This window comes from Pleurodeles waltl, unplaced genomic scaffold (assembly GCF_031143425.1).
Source record: "Pleurodeles waltl isolate 20211129_DDA unplaced genomic scaffold, aPleWal1.hap1.20221129 scaffold_72, whole genome shotgun sequence".
NCBI classification, from domain to species: Eukaryota; Metazoa; Chordata; class Amphibia; order Caudata; family Salamandridae; genus Pleurodeles; species Pleurodeles waltl.
This window is the reverse complement of record NW_027150393.1, coordinates 473,832-490,336: the sequence shown is the minus strand read 5'-3', so window position 1 is coordinate 490,336 and position 16,505 is coordinate 473,832. Positions and strand designations below refer to the sequence as shown.

Sequence of the window (16,505 nt, the reverse complement as noted above, 5' to 3'; positions counted from 1 at the left end):
TCGGTGGTCGTGCATGTGCATTGTTTCTTGTTCTGTTTTTTTTTATTTTCTTGCCCATGTTATATTGTGGGGCCTTTAAAGCTGTGACTTTGATAGGAACATTGCAAGCGGCAAAATCAACAAGTGCAGACTGAAGAGTCCGACCTGCACACTGTTTTGGCTGTCAGGATGGCCGAGTGGTCTAAGGCGCCAGACTCAAGAGAGCTTGATCTTCAGGGAAGCTGAGCCTTCTGGTCTCTTCATGGAGGCGTGGGTTCAAATCCCACTTCTGACAGGTGTATTTTCTTCCCTTAAATCTTGCTCTGCTTGCAGAGCCAGCTCCTCACACCACTATCTTTGGAAGCTGCTGTGGCATGTGAGGAGAAATCCACCAACCCATCGGCTGGGCCCTCAATCAAAATTCTGTGTATTACTGGAAGGGGCGTCTCAGGCACACCTTCTGTTAGAGCTGCACTTTATGACAGTAACTACCATGCTGGTTTCTACTTAAGCAGTTGATTCTATCGTTTGAAGTGAGGCTCTTCTGCCACCTTTTGGGCAAAGAAGACACTGCCCCTGCAACAACACAGGCAGACAAGCTCAAACTAGGTTTCTTGGTTAGGTGGGCGGAGCATATTGGCAATGGTGCCTCCTCGTGACTTGCAATTTACATGAAGAAGACAGAGAGGCAGCTGGGAGTAGGCAGTACCCATGAACCCCTGAACACTGTCTTGCGACTACCACACAATTCTGAAATGAGGCGGGGGAAAGGAGGTGATTTCCCCATCAAGGGCCATTCCGGGAAATCAGCCACCCTGCGTCTCCCAGGTGAGTGTTTCAGGCCTATGAGCCACTAATATAAATCTCGCCTGATCGAGCTTGATCGAGCGCTGATTGAGCAAGTGTGCTTGAATCCAAGAGGCATGCTCCTCTGGCTCAAGAGCTAGCAGGCCCTTCAGTGCTTCTGGTTGGGAAGTCTAAGGTGCAAGGGTCCATGACTTGCAGCGGGTTACAACTACCAGAAAGGGTCTGCTTTTCAAGTCAGTGCCCTAGTTCAGCTCACTGGCACAGGGCATTTTGACTACCTCTTGCCTTGCTAGAGACAAACAAAAAAACCTTGACAGAAAACATCAATTGCTATGGCACGCTTAGAGAGAGAGAGCCTCCAAATGGCCCTGCTTTTCGGAAAGATGCTTCAGAAGATGTTTCAAATGACTATGCAGCGGCAGTCTAGTTGGTATAGGGGTATGATTCTCGCTTCGGGTGTGAGAGGACCTCGGTTCAAATCCCAGACAAACCCCTACCTTTATAGGTTCAGTCTGTGTTTTAAACAGGAGTATTTCTGCTTTTCACTCTTGTAAGATGTCATGTTGCAATGCAATATATGCTTTATACTGGCGTCGAGACGGTTCAGCATCATGAAGGTATGCGAGATTTCTTTGCAACTGCTTTTCTGTGCTGGAGCAGCAGTGCTCGTAGGAACATTAAATGCACAGTGCTTCTCCATGGTAATTTCGGGTCCAGTTCTGAAATCACCTCTTGGAATGAAAGTGATCCCAGTTCCTTTCTTCCAAGGGAAGAGATCGTGTTCCGGAAGGCTCAGCTTTGAGCGTCATGAACATTGGCCCTCATCCTTGCATCCCAGTCCAATGCATAGCCACATAAAGCAAGCAGGTGTGTCTGTTTCCATAGTGTGGTGGTTCCAGTACAATGCATAGCCACATGAAGCAAGCCGGCAAGTGTGTCTGTTTGTGTAGTGTAGTGGTTATCATGCGCACCTCACATGCGAAAGGTCCCTGGTTCGAGTCGCTGGGCTTTTTCACAGTATTTGCATTTCCTGCCTCACCTGACAGGCAAGCTGAGATAAAAGAGACTGTGTCTATCCCTCACCATCGTGAGGTACTACGCTCCTGGGGCATCTGTCACAGCTCACCAAGAGGAGTTGCGCCAGCTTACGGCAGTCAGTTGCTCACTGTTTGACCTTTGCAATGAAGCCTGAGCCTACAGCATTCAAGCCAGCCAAGGAAGGAAGGTACAAGAGCGAAAATAGCTTTCCTGCCCTCACCAAGAACACACACCTTGAGCAAATAAAGTGCCAGACTTACAAGGCCCTATCGCCACCGGAGCATCACTTTTAGTGACGCCCCGGTGGCACTATGCACTGCGCGGTATTTACAAGATGGCGTTCAGCCACTTTTTGTGGCTTAACACCACCTTGTAAATACGGCCCCTGAGCACGCAGCGCGTTCCCTGGAAGGGGCGTGCAATGGGTGTTGTTGGGAGTGTGCCACAGCAACACCATAGCATTTTGATGCTGCTCCAGATTTAGGAGTTGGCGTAAATCTGCGTCAGCACCAAAATCCAACGCCATCCCAGGGGTGTCGTTAGAGTGGCGCACTGAGGAGAAATGTTTTCATTTCTCCTTGTTTTTGCTCTTTCTATGTGTGATGCATTCTGCAGCACACATAGAAGTAAGAGCAAATCACCATTGAAGATTTTTTTTTTGGGCAGGAAGGTGTCCCTTCCTGCACAAAAACAATTTCCCCCTCAACGCAGTCATCCTTGTACCATGGTGCAAGAACGGCTGCGTTGGCGCTCAGCAGCTAATTTAGAGCTGGCGCAGGGGGAAGCACAGGGGTGCGCTGTATTCTACTAAATACGGCGCTTCCCTGCATTTTGAAAATGACGGCGCGTGGGGCTTGCAAATTTGGCACAGCGTCGCGCTTAGTCATTTTCTTGTAAATCTGGGCCAAAATGTCTAAAGGATAGAGGCTTTTTATGTCATGTTCGATGAAGACCATGCAAATGACTCTAGTCGTACTGCAGAAGAGAGCACCATGTGCAGTTTCTTGCTTTGGGATGTAGTCTCCCACTCTCTGTCACCAACCCTCCGAGCAGGGTCGGAGCCGTTGCATTTCTGTGCCCAGGCTCGTTGGTCTAGGGGTATGATTCTCGCTTAGGGTGCGAGAGGTCCTGGGTTCAAATCCCAGACGAGCCCATTTTAGCGGAAAACAATCAAATCCTGCTCAAAATACACAACCCCTCAACATTTCTCATTCCACTCGAAGCATTGTTGCGCAAAACATATTTTTTGCCTCAGGCGAAAAATGGATTACAATGCCTTGGCTTCCTTCCTGCTTGCTCTCAGTGCACCCTGTGTGATGATTTCACAGGCTCTCCTTCCTGGCATTTAGGCATCAGATATTTGTCTATCTCTGCCCGCAGCTGTGGGATTTTTCAGGACGTCTGAGTGTATGCATGCTGGCTGACACCGCTGCAATTTTCACACTTACCCCTCGCATTCCGAGCAACTGCTGATAAAGTATAGAGGAAATCGTGCAAACATATGAGGGGAACTGTGCTCCTTCAGTCAAACCAGCAAGCTTGTTTCTGTAGTGTAGTGGTTATCACGTTCGCCTCACACGCGAAAGGTCCCCGGTTCGAGACCGGGCAGAAACACTTGGCAGCAGCAGCTTTTGTGTTTGCTCCCTAAAACCTCAGTCTCTCTCAATGCACACTTAGACAGAAATGACCTTTAAAAACTTGTGACCTGTGTAAAACGTGCTTTACTATTGCAGGACGCTAAAAAGTTATCTGCATCCCTCGGTGGTCGTGCATGTGCATTGTTTCTTGTTCTGTTTTTTTTTTTTTTCTTGGCCATGTTATATTGTGGGGCCTTTAAAGCTGTGACTTTGATAGGAACATTGCAAGCGGCAAAATCAACAAGTGCAGACTGAAGAGTCCGACCTGCACACTGTTTTGGCTGTCAGGATGGCCGAGTGGTCTAAGGCGCCAGACTCAAGAGAGCTTGATCTTCAGTGAAGCTGAGCCTTCTGGTCTCTTCATGGAGACGTGGGTTCAAATCCCAATTCTGACAGGTGTATTTTCTTCCCTTAAATCTTGCTCTGCTTGCAGAGCCAGCTCCTCACACCACTATCTTTGGAAGCTGCTGTGGCATGTGAGGAGAAATCCACCAACCCATCGGCTGGGCCCTCAATCAAAATTCTGTGTATTACTGGAAGGGGCGTCTCAGGCACACCTTCTGTTAGAGCTGCACTTTATGACAGTAACTACCATGCTGGTTTCTACTTAAGCAGTTGATTCTATCGTTTGAAGTGAGGCTCTCCTGCCACCTTTTGGGCAAAGAAGACACTGCCCCTGCAACAACACAGGCAGACAAGCTCAAACTAGGTTTCTTGGTTAGGTGGGCGGAGCATATTGGCAATGGTGCCTCCTTGTGACTTGCAATTTACATGAAGAAGACAGAGAGGCAGCTGGGAGTAGGCAGTACCCATGAACCCCTGAACACTGTCTTGCGACTAGCACACAATTCTGAAATGAGGCGGGGGAAAGGACGTGATTTCCCCATCAAGGGCCATTCAGGGAAATCAGCCACCCTGCGTCTCCCAGGTGAGTGTTTCAGGCCTATGAGCCACTAATATAAATCTCACCTGATCAAGCCTGATCGAGCACTGATTGAGCAAGTGTGCTTGAATCCAAGAGGCATGCTCCTCTGGCTCAAGAGCTAGCAGGCCCTTTAGTGCTTCTGGTTGGGAAGTCTAAGGTGCAAGGGTCCATGACTTGCAGCGGGTACAACTACCAGAAAGGGTCTGCTTTTCACATCAGTGCCCTAGTTCAGCTCACTGGCACAGGGCATTTTGACTACCTCTTGCCTTGCTAGAGACAAACAAAAAATCCTTGACAGAAAACATCAATTGCTATGGCACGCTTAGAGAGAGAGAGCCTCCAAATGGCCCTGCTTTTCAGGAAAGACGCTTCAGAAGATGTTTCAAATGACTATGCAGCGGCAGTCTAGTTGGTATAGGGGTATGATTCTCGCTTCGGGTGTGAGAGGACCTCGGTTCAAATCCCAGACAAACCCCTACCTTTATAGGTTCAGTCTGTGTTTTAAACAGGAGTATTTCTGCTTTTCACTCTTGTAAGATGTCATGTTGCAATGCAATACATGCTTTATACTGGCGTCGAGACGGTTCAGCATCATGAAGGTATGCGAGATTTCTTTGCAACTGCTTTTCTGTGCTGGAGCAGCAGTGCTCGTAGGAACATTAAATGCACAGTGCTTCTCCATGGTAATTTCGGGTCCAGTTCTGAAATCACCTCTTGGAATGAAAGTGATCCCAGTTCCTTTCTTCCAAGGGAAGAGATCGTGTTCCGGAAGGCTCAGCTTTGAGCGTCATGAACATTGGCCCTCATCCTTGCATCCCAGTCCAATGCATAGCCACATAAAGCAAGCAGGTGTGTCTGTTTCCATAGTGTGGTGGTTCCAGTACAATGCATAGCCACATGAAGCAAGCCGGCAAGTGTGTCTGTTTGTGTAGTGTAGTGGTTATCATGCGCACCTCACATGCGAAAGGTCCCTGGTTCGAGTCGCTGGGCTTTTTCACAGTATTTGCATTTCCTGCCTCACCTGATAGGCAAGCTGAGATAAAAGAGACTGTGTCTATCCCTCACCATCGTGAGGTACTACGCTCCTGGGGCATCTGTCACAGCTCACCAAGAGGAGTTGCGCCAGCTTACGGCAGTCAGTTGCTCACTGTTTGACCTTTGCAATGAAGCCTGAGCCTACAGCATTCAAGCCAGCCAAGGAAGGAAGGTACGAGAGCGAAAATAGCTTTCCTGCCCTCACCAAGAACACACACCTTGAGCAAATAAAGTGCCAGACTTACAAGGCCCTATCGCCACCGGAGCATCACTTTTAGTGACGCCCCGGTGGCACTATGCACTGCGCGGTATTTACAAGATGGCGTTCAGCCACTTTTTGTGGCTTAACACCACCTTGTAAATACGGCCCCTGAGCACGCAGCGCGTTCCCTGGAAGGGGCGTGCAATGGGTGTTGTTGGGAGTGTGCCACAGCAACACCATAGCATTTTGATGCTGCTCCAGATTTAGGAGTTGGCGTAAATCTGCGTCAGCACCAAAATCCAACGCCATCCCAGGGGTGTCGTTAGAGTGGCGCACTGAGGAGAAATGTTTTCATTTCTCCTTGTTTTTGCTCTTTCTATGTGTGATGCATTCTGCAGCACACATAGAAGTAAGAGCAAATCACCATTGAAGATTTTTTTTTTGGGCAGGAAGGTGTCCCTTCCTGCACAAAAACAATTTCCCCCTCAACGCAGTCATCCTTGTACCATGGTGCAAGAACGGCTGCGTTGGCGCTCAGCAGCTAATTTAGAGCTGGCGCAGGGGGAAGCACAGGGGTGCGCTGTATTCTACTAAATACGGCGCTTCCCTGCATTTTGAAAATAACGGCGCGTGGGGCTTGCAAATTTGGCACAGCGTCGCGCTTAGTCATTTTCTTGTAAATCTGGGCCAAAATGTCTAAAGGATAGAGGCTTTTTATGTCATGTTCGATGAAGACCATGCAAATGACTCTAGTCGTACTGCAGAAGAGAGCACCATGTGCAGTTTCTTGCTTTGGGATGTAGTCTCCCACTCTCTGTCACCAACCCTCCGAGCAGGGTTGGAGCCGTTGCATTTCTGTGCCCAGGCTCGTTGGTCTAGGGGTATGATTCTCGCTTAGGGTGCGAGAGGTCCCAGGTTCAAATCCCGGACGAGCCCATTTTAGCGGAAAAAAATCAAATCCTGCTCAAAATACACAACCCCTCAACATTTCTCATTCCACTCGAAGCATTGTTGCGCAAAACATATTTTTTGCCTCAGGCGAAAAATGGATTACAATGCCTTGGCTTCCTTCCTGCTTGCTCTCAGTGCGCCCTGTGTGATGATTTCACAGGCTCTCCTTCCTGGCATTTAGGCATCAGATATTTGTCTGTCTCTGCCCGCAGCTGTGGGATTTTTCAGGACGTCTGAGTGTATGCATGCTGGCTGACACCGCTGCAATTTTCACACTTACCCCTCGCATTCCGAGCAACTGCTGATAAAGTATAGAGGAAATCGTGCAAACATATGAGGGGAACTGTGCTCCTTCAGTCAAACCAGCAAGCTTGTTTCTGTAGTGTAGTGGTTATCACGTTTGCCTCACACGCGAAAGGTCCCCGGTTCGAGACCGGGCAGAAACACTTGGCAGCAGCAGCTTTTGTGTTTGCTCCCTAAAACCTCAGTCTCTCTCAATGCACACTTAGACAGAAATGACCTTTAAAAACTTGTGACCTGTGTAAAACGTGCTTTACTATTGCAGGACGCTAAAAAGTTATCTGCATCCCTCGGTGGTCGTGCATGTGCATTGTTTCTTGTTCTGTTTTTTTTTTTTCTTGGCCATGTTATATTGTGGGGCCTTTAAAGCTGTGACTTTGATAGGAACATTGCAAGCGGCAAAATCAACAAGTGCAGACTGAAGAGTCCGACCTGCACACTGTTTTGGCTGTCAGGATGGCTGAGTGGTCTAAGGCGCCAGACTCAAGAGAGCTTGATCTTCAGTGAAGCTGAGCCTTCTGGTCTCTTCATGGAGGCGTGGGTTCAAATCCCACTTCTGACAGGTGTATTTTCTTCCCTTAAATCTTGCTCTGCTTGCAGAGCCAGCTCCTCACACCACTATCTTTGGAAGCTGCTGTGGCATGTGAGGAGAAATCCACCAACCCATCGGCTGGGCCCTCAATCAAAATTCTGTGTATTACTGGAAGGGGCGTCTCAGGCACACCTTCTGTTAGAGCTGCACTTTATGACAGTAACTACCATGCTGGTTTCTACTTAAGCAGTTGATTTTATCGTTTGAAGTGAGGCTCTCCTGCCACCTTTTGGGCAAAGAAGACACTGCCCCAGCAACAACATAGGCAGACAAGCTCAAACTAGGTTTCTTGGTTAGGTGGGCGGAGCATATTGGCAATGGTGCCTCCTCGTGACTTGCAATTTACATGAAGAAGACAGAGAGGCAGCTGGGAGTAGGCAGTACCCATGAACCCCTGAACACTGTCTTGCGACTAGCACACAATTCTGAAATGAGGCGGGGGAAAGGAGGTGATTTCCCCATCAAGGGCCATTCCGGGAAATCAGCCACCCTGCGTCTCCCAGGTGAGTGTTTCAGGCCTATGAGCCACTAATATAAATCTCGCCTGATCGAGCGCTGATCGAGCAAGTGTGCTTGAATCCAAGAGGCATGCTCCTCTGGCTCAAGAGCTAGCAGGCCCTTCAGTGCTTCTGGTTGGGAAGTCTAAGGTGCAAGGGTCCATGACTTGCAGCGGGTTACAACTACCAGAAAGGGTCTGCTTTTCACATCAGTGCTCTAGTTCAGCTCACTGGCACATGGCATTTTGACTACCTCTTGCCTTGCTAGAGACAAACAAAAAATCCTTGACAGAAAACATCAATTGCTATGGCACGCTTAGAGAGAGAGAGCCTCCAAATGGCCCTGCTTTTCGGAAAGATGCTTCAGAAGATGTTTCAAATGACTATGCAGCGGCAGTCTAGTTGGTATAGGGGTATGATTCTCGCTTCGGGTGTGAGAGGACCTCGGTTCAAATCCCAGACAAACCCCTACCTTTATAGGTTCAGTCTGTGTTTTAAACAGGAGTATTTCTGCTTTTCACTCTTGTAAGATGTCATGTTGCAATGCAATACATGCTTTATACTGGCGTCGAGACGGTTCAGCATCATGAAGGTATGCGAGATTTCTTTGCAACTGCTTTTCTGTGCTGGAGCAGCAGTGCTCGTAGGAACATTAAATGCACAGTGCTTCTCCATGGTAATTTCGGGTCCAGTTCTGAAATCACCTCTTGGAATGAAAGTGATCCCAGTTCCTTTCTTCCAAGGGAAGAGATTGTGTTCCGGAAGGCTCAGCTTTGAGCGTCATGAACATTGGCCCTCATCCTTGCATCCCAGTCCAATGCATAGCCACATAAAGCAAGCAGGTGTGTCTGTTTCCATAGTGTGGTGGTTCCAGTACAATGCATAGCCACATGAAGCAAGCCGGCAAGTGTGTCTGTTTGTGTAGTGTAGTGGTTATCATGCGCACCTCTCATGCGAAAGGTCCCTGGTTCGAGTCGCTGGGCTTTTTCACAGTATTTGCATTTCCTGCCTCACCTGACAGGCAAGCTGAGATAAAAGAGACTGTGTCTATCCCTCACCATCGTGAGGTACTACGCTCCTGGGGCATCTGTCACAGCTCACCAAGAGGAGTTGCGCCAGCTTACGGCAGTCAGTTGCTCACTGTTTGACCTTTGCAATGAAGCCTGAGCCTACAGCATTCAAGCCAGCCAAGGAAGGAAGGTACGAGAGCGAAAATAGCTTTCCTGCCCTCACCAAGAACACACACCTTGAGCAAATAAAGTGCCAGACTTACAAGGCCCTATCGCCACCGGAGCATCACTTTTAGTGATGCCCCGGTGGCACTATGCACTGCGCGGTATTTACAAGATGGCGTTCAGCCACTTTTTGTGGCTTAACACCACCTTGTAAATACGGCCCCTTAGCACGCAGCGCGTTCCCTGGAAGGGGCTTGCAATGGGTGTTGTTGGGAGTGTGCCACAGCAACACCATAGCATTTTGATGCTGCTCCAGATTTAGGAGTTGGCGTAAATCTGCGTCAGCACCAAAATCCAACGCCATCCCAGGGGTGTCGTTAGAGTGGCGCACTGAGGAGAAATGTTTTCATTTCTCCTTGTTTTTGCTCTTTCTATGTGTGATGCATTCTGCAGCACACATAGAAGTAAGAGCAAATCACCATTGAAGATTTTTTTTTTGGGCAGGAAGGTGTCCCTTCCTGCACAAAAACAATTTCCCCCTCAACGCAGTCATCCTTGTACCATGGTGCAAGAACGGCTGCGTTGGCGCTCAGCAGCTAATTTAGAGCTGGCGCAGGGGGAAGCACAGGGGTGCGCTGTATTCTACTAAATACGGCGCTTCCCTGCATTTTGAAAATGACGGCGCGTGGGGCTTGCAAATTTGGCACAGCGTCGCGCTTAGTCATTTTCTTGTAAATCTGGGCCAAAATGTCTAAAGGATAGAGGCTTTTTATGTCATGTTCGATGAAGACCATGCAAATGACTCTAGTCGTACTGCAGAAGAGAGCACCATGTGCAGTTTCTTGCTTTGGGATGTAGTCTCCCACTCTCTGTCACCAACCCTCCGAGCAGGGTTGGAGCCGTTGCATTTCTGTGCCCAGGCTCGTTGGTCTAGGGGTATGATTCTCGCTTAGGGTGCGAGAGGTCCCAGGTTCAAATCCCGGACGAGCCCATTTTAGCGGAAAACAATCAAATCCTGCTCAAAATACACAACCCCTCAACATTTCTCATTCCACTCGAAGCATTGTTGCGCAAAACATATTTTTTGCCTCAGGCGAAAAATGGATTACAATGCCTTGGCTTCCTTCCTGCTTGCTCTCAGTGCGCCCTGTGTGATGATTTCACAGGCTCTCCTTCCTGGCATTTAGGCATCAGATATTTGTCTGTCTCTGCCCGCAGCTGTGGGATTTTTCAGGACGTCTGAGTGTATGCATGCTGGCTGACACCGCTGCAATTTTCACACTTACCCCTCGCATTCCGAGCAACTGCTGATAAAGTATAGAGGAAATCGTGCAAACATATGAGGGGAACTGTGCTCCTTCAGTCAAACTAGCAAGCTTGTTTCTGTAGTGTAGTGGTTATCACGTTCGCCTCACACGCAAAAGGTCCCCGGTTCGAGACCGGGCAGAAACACTTGGCAGCAGCAGCTTTTGTGTTTGCTCCCTAAAACCTCAGTCTCTCTCAATGCACACTTAGACAGAAATGACCTTTAAAAACTTGTGACCTGTGTAAAACGTGCTTTACTATTGCAGGACGCTAAAAAGTTATCTGCATCCCTCGGTGGTCGTGCATGTGCATTGTTTCTTGTTCTGTTTTTTTTTTTTTTTCTTGGCCATGTTATATTGTGGGGCCTTTAAAGCTGTGACTTTGATAGGAACATTGCAAGCGGCAAAATCAACAAGTGCAGACTGAAGAGTCCGACCTGCACACTGTTTTGGCTGTCAGGATGGCCGAGTGGTCTAAGGCGCCAGACTCAAGAGAGCTTGATCTTCAGTGAAGCTGAGCCTTCTGGTCTCTTCATGGAGGCGTGGGTTCAAATCCCACTTCTGACAGGTGTATTTTCTTCCCTTAAATCTTGCTCTGCTTGCAGAGCCAGCTCCTCACACCACTATCTTTGGAAGCTGCTGTGGCATGTGAGGAAAAATCCACCAACCCATCGGCTGTGCCCTCAATCAAAATTCTGTGTATTACTGGAAGTGGCGTCTCAGGCACACCTTCTGTTAGAGCTGCACTTTATGACAGTAACTACCATGCTGGTTTCTACTTAAGCAGTTTGTTCTATCGTTTGAAGTGAGGCTCTCCTGCCACCTTTTGGGCAAAGAAGACACTGCCCCTGCAACAACACAGGCAGACAAGCTCAAACTAGGTTTCTTGGTTAGGTGGGCGGAGCATATTGGCAATGGTGCCTCCTTGTGACTTGCAATTTACATGAAGAAGACAGAGAGGCAGCTGGGAGTAGGCAGTACCCATGAATCCCTGAACACTGTCTTGCGACTAGCACACAATTCTGAAATGAGGCGGGGGAAAGGAGGTGATTTCCCCATCAAGGGCCATTCCGGGAAATCAGCCACCCTGCGTCTCCCAGGTGAGTGTTTCAGGCCTATGAGCCACTAATATAAATCTTGCCTGATCGAGCACTGATCGAGCAAGTGTGCTTGAATCCAAGAGGCATGCTCCTCTGGCTCAAGAGCTAGCAGGCCCTTCAGTGCTTCTGGTTGGGAAGTCTAAGGTGCAAGGGTCCATGACTTGCAGCGGGTTACAACTACCAGAAAGGGTCTGCTTTTCACATCAGTGCTCTAGTTCAGCTCACTGGCACAGGGCATTTTGACTACCTCTTGCCTTGCTAGAGACAAACAAAAAATCCTTGACAGAAAACATCAATTGCTATGGCACGCTTAGAGAGAGAGAGCCTCCAAATGGCCCTGCTTTTCGGAAAGACGCTTCAGAAGATGTTTCAAATGACTATGCAGCGGCAGTCTAGTTGGTATAGGGGTATGATTCTTGCTTCAGGTGTGAGAGGACCTCGGTTCAAATGCCAGACAAACCCCTACCTTTATAGGTTCAGTCTGTGTTTTAAACAGGAGTATTTATGCTTTTCACTCTTGTAAGATGTCATGTTGCAATGCAATACATGCTTTATACTGGCGTCGAGACGGTTCAGCATCATGAAGGTATGCAAGATTTCTTTGCAACTGCTTTTCTGTGCTGGAGCAGCAGTGCTCGTAGGAACATTAAATGCACAGTGCTTCTCCATGGTAATTTCGGGTCCAGTTCTGAAATCACCTCTTGGAATGAAAGTGATCCCAGTTCCTTTCTTCCAAGGGAAGAGATCGTGTTCCGGAAGGCTCAGCTTTGAGCGTCATGAACATTGGCCCTCATCCTTGCATCCCAGTCCAATGCATAGCCACATAAAGCAAGCAGGTGTGTCTGTTTCCATAGTGTGGTGGTTCCAGTACAATGCATAGCCACATGAAGCAAGCCGGCAAGTGTGTCTGTTTGTGTAGTGTAGTGGTTATCATGCGCACCTCACATGCGAAAGGTCCCTGGTTCGAGTCGCTGGGCTTTTTCACAGTATTTGCATTTCCTGCCTCACCTGACAGGCAAGCTGAGATAAAAGAGACTGTGTCTATCACACACCATCGTGAGGTACTACGCTCCTGGGGCATCTGTCACAGCTCACCAAGAGGAGTCGCGCCAGCTTACGGCAGTCAGTTGCTCACTGTTTGACCTTTGCAATGAAGCCTGAGCCTACAGCATTCAAGCCAGCCAAGGAAGGAAGGTACAAGAGCGAAAATAGCTTTCCTGCCCTCACCAAGAACACACACCTTGAGCAAATAAAGTGCCAGACTTACAAGGCCCTATCGCCACCGGAGCATCACTTTTAGTGACGCCCCGGTGGCACTATGCACTGCGCGGTATTTACAAGATGGCGTTCAGCCACTTTTTGTGGCTTAACACCACCTTGTAAATACGGCCCCTTAGCACGCAGCGCGTTCCCTGGAAGGGGCGTGCAATGGGTGTTGTTGGGAGTGTGCCACAGCAACACCATAGCATTTTGATGCTGCTCCAGATTTAGGAGTTGGCGTAAATCTGCGTCAGCGCCAAAATCCAACGCCATCCCAGGGGTGTCGTTAGAGTGGCACACTGAGGAGAAATGTTTTCATTTCTCCTTGTTTTTGCTCTTTCTATGTGTGATGCATTCTGCAGCACACATAGAAGTAAGAGCAAATCACCATTGAAGATTTTTTTTTTGGGCAGGAAGGTGTCCCTTCCTGCACAAAAACAATTTCCCCCTCAACGCAGTCATCCTTGTACCATGGTGCAAGAACGGCTGCGTTGGCGCTCAGCAGCTAATTTAGAGCTGGCGCAGGGGGAAGCACAGGGGTGCGCTGTATTCTACTAAATACGGCGCTTTCCTGCATTTTGAAAATGACGGCGCGTGGGGCTTGCAAATTTGGCACAGCGTCGCGCTTAGTCATTTTCTTGTAAATCTGGGCCAAAATGTCTAAAGGATAGAGGCTTTTTATGTCATGTTCGATGAAGACCATGCAAATGACTCTAGTCGTACTGCAGAAGAGAGCACCATGTGCAGTTTCTTGCTTTGGGATGTAGTCTCCCACTCTCTGTCACCAACCCTCCGAGCAGGGTCGGAGCCGTTGCCTTTCTGTGCCCAGGCTCGTTGGTCTAGGGGTATGATTCTCGCTTAGGGTGCGAGAGGTCCTGGGTTCAAATCCCGGGCGAGCCCATTTTAGCGGAAAACAATCAAATCCTGCTCAAAATACACAACCCCTCAACATTTCTCATTCCACTCGAAGCATTGTTGCGCAAAACATATTTTTTGCCTCAGGCGAAAAATGGATTACAATGCCTTGGCTTCCTTCCTCCTTGCTCTCAGTGCGCCCTGTGTGATGATTTCACAGGCTCTCCTTCCTGGCATTTAGGCATCAGATATTTGTCTGTCTCTGCCCGCAGCTGTGGGATTTTTCAGGACGTCTGAGTGTATGCATGCTGGCCGACACCGCTGCAATTTTCACACTTACCCCTCGCATTCCGAGCAACTGCTGATAAAGTATAGAGGAAATCGAGCAAACATATGAGGAGAACTGTGCTCCTTCAGTCAAACCAGCAAGCTTGTTTCTGTAGTGTAGTGGTTATCACGTTCGCCTCACACGCGAAAGGTCCCCGGTTCGAGACTGGGCAGAAACACTTGGCAGCAGCAGCTTTTGTGTTTGCTCCCTAAAACCTCAGTCTCTCTCAATGCACACTTAGACAGAAATGACCTTTAAAAACTTGTGAGCTGTGTAAAACGTGCTTTACTATTGCAGGACGCTAAAAAGTTATCTGCATCCCTCGGTGGTCGTGCATGTGCATTGTTTCTTGTTCTGTTTTTTTTTATTTTCTTGCCCATGTTATATTGTGGGGCCTTTAAAGCTGTGACTTTGATAGGAACATTGCAAGCGGCAAAATCAACAAGTGCAGACTGAAGAGTCCGACCTGCACACTGTTTTGGCTGTCAGGTTGGCCGAGTGGTCTAAGGCGCCAGACTCAAGAGAGCTTGATCTTCAGGGAAGCTGAGCCTTCTGGTCTCTTCATGGAGGCGTGGGTTCAAATCCTACTTCTGACAGGTGTATTTTCTTCCCTTAAATCTTGCTCTGCTTGCAGAGCCAGCTCCTCACACCACTATCTTTGGAAGCTGCTGTGGCATGTGAGGAGAAATCCACCAACCCATCGGCTGGGCCCTCAATCAAAATTCTGTGTATTACTGGAAGGGGCGTCTCAGGCACACCTTCTGTTAGAGCTGCACTTTATGACAGTAACTACCATGCTGGTTTCTACTTAAGCAGTTGATTCTATCGTTTGAAGTGAGGCTCTTCTGCCACCTTTTGGGCAAAGAAGACACTGCCCCTGCAACAACACAGGCAGACAAGCTCAAACTAGGTTTCTTGGTTAGGTGGGCGGAGCATATTGGCAATGGTGCCTCCTCGTGACTTGCAATTTACATGAAGAAGACAGAGAGGCAGCTGGGAGTAGGCAGTACCCATGAACCCCTGAACACTGTCTTGCGACTACCACACAATTCTGAAATGAGGCGGGGGAAAGGAGGTGATTTCCCCATCAAGGGCCATTCCGGGAAATCAGCCACCCTGCGTCTCCCAGGTGAGTGTTTCAGGCCTATGAGCCACTAATATAAATCTCGCCTGATCGAGCTTGATCGAGCGCTGATTGAGCAAGTGTGCTTGAATCCAAGAGGCATGCTCCTCTGGCTCAAGAGCTAGCAGGCCCTTCAGTGCTTCTGGTTGGGAAGTCTAAGGTGCAAGGGTCCATGACTTGCAGCGGGTTACAACTACCAGAAAGGGTCTGCTTTTCAAGTCAGTGCCCTAGTTCAGCTCACTGGCACAGGGCATTTTGACTACCTCTTGCCTTGCTAGAGACAAACAAAAAAACCTTGACAGAAAACATCAATTGCTATGGCACGCTTAGAGAGAGAGAGCCTCCAAATGGCCCTGCTTTTCGGAAAGATGCTTCAGAAGATGTTTCAAATGACTATGCAGCGGCAGTCTAGTTGGTATAGGGGTATGATTCTCGCTTCGGGTGTGAGAGGACCTCGGTTCAAATCCCAGACAAACCCCTACCTTTATAGGTTCAGTCTGTGTTTTAAACAGGAGTATTTCTGCTTTTCACTCTTGTAAGATGTCATGTTGCAATGCAATATATGCTTTATACTGGCGTCGAGACGGTTCAGCATCATGAAGGTATGCGAGATTTCTTTGCAACTGCTTTTCTGTGCTGGAGCAGCAGTGCTCGTAGGAACATTAAATGCACAGTGCTTCTCCATGGTAATTTCGGGTCCAGTTCTGAAATCACCTCTTGGAATGAAAGTGATCCCAGTTCCTTTCTTCCAAGGGAAGAGATCGTGTTCCGGAAGGCTCAGCTTTGAGCGTCATGAACATTGGCCCTCATCCTTGCATCCCAGTCCAATGCATAGCCACATAAAGCAAGCAGGTGTGTCTGTTTCCATAGTGTGGTGGTTCCAGTACAATGCATAGCCACATGAAGCAAGCCGGCAAGTGTGTCTGTTTGTGTAGTGTAGTGGTTATCATGCGCACCTCACATGCGAAAGGTCCCTGGTTCGAGTCGCTGGGCTTTTTCACAGTATTTGCATTTCCTGCCTCACCTGACAGGCAAGCTGAGATAAAAGAGACTGTGTCTATCCCTCACCATCGTGAGGTACTACGCTCCTGGGGCATCTGTCACAGCTCACCAAGAGGAGTTGCGCCAGCTTACGGCAGTCAGTTGCTCACTGTTTGACCTTTGCAATGAAGCCTGAGCCTACAGCATTCAAGCCAGCCAAGGAAGGAAGGTACGAGAGCGAAAATAGCTTTCCTGCCCTCACCAAGAACACACACCTTGAGCAAATAAAGTGCCAGACTTACAAGGCCCTATCGCCACCGGAGCATCACTTTTAGTGACGCCCCGGTGGCACTATGCACTGCGCGGTATTTACAAGATGGCGTTCAGCCACTTTTTGTGGCTTAACACCACCTTGT

The 16,505-nt window shown here is 48.6% G+C and overlaps 7 non-coding genes across 7 annotated transcripts; all 7 read left to right on the top strand.

Annotated features, from left to right (window-relative positions):
- The first annotated feature begins 162 nt into the window (after nt 1-162).
- Nucleotides 163-274, top strand: TRNAL-CAA (transfer RNA leucine (anticodon CAA)). Its single transcript has 2 exons — nt 163-200; nt 229-274. It is a non-coding gene; the product is annotated as a tRNA-Leu (tRNA).
- A 2,631-nt stretch (nt 275-2,905) lies between these two features.
- On the top strand, nt 2,906-2,977 carry TRNAP-AGG (transfer RNA proline (anticodon AGG)). The gene has a single exon. It is a non-coding gene; the product is annotated as a tRNA-Pro (tRNA).
- A 388-nt stretch (nt 2,978-3,365) lies between these two features.
- On the top strand, nt 3,366-3,438 carry TRNAV-CAC (transfer RNA valine (anticodon CAC)). Its single transcript has one exon. It is a non-coding gene; the product is annotated as a tRNA-Val (tRNA).
- Nucleotides 3,439-6,947: 3,509 nt separating this feature from the next.
- TRNAV-CAC (transfer RNA valine (anticodon CAC)) lies at nt 6,948-7,020 on the top strand. Its single transcript has one exon. It is a non-coding gene; the product is annotated as a tRNA-Val (tRNA).
- Nucleotides 7,021-10,517: 3,497 nt separating this feature from the next.
- TRNAV-CAC (transfer RNA valine (anticodon CAC)) lies at nt 10,518-10,590 on the top strand. Its single transcript has one exon. It is a non-coding gene; the product is annotated as a tRNA-Val (tRNA).
- A 307-nt stretch (nt 10,591-10,897) lies between these two features.
- TRNAL-CAA (transfer RNA leucine (anticodon CAA)) lies at nt 10,898-11,009 on the top strand. The gene is made up of 2 exons: nt 10,898-10,935; nt 10,964-11,009. It is a non-coding gene; the product is annotated as a tRNA-Leu (tRNA).
- Nucleotides 11,010-14,090: 3,081 nt separating this feature from the next.
- Nucleotides 14,091-14,163, top strand: TRNAV-CAC (transfer RNA valine (anticodon CAC)). The gene has a single exon. It is a non-coding gene; the product is annotated as a tRNA-Val (tRNA).
- The last annotated feature ends 2,342 nt before the right edge of the window (nt 14,164-16,505 follow it).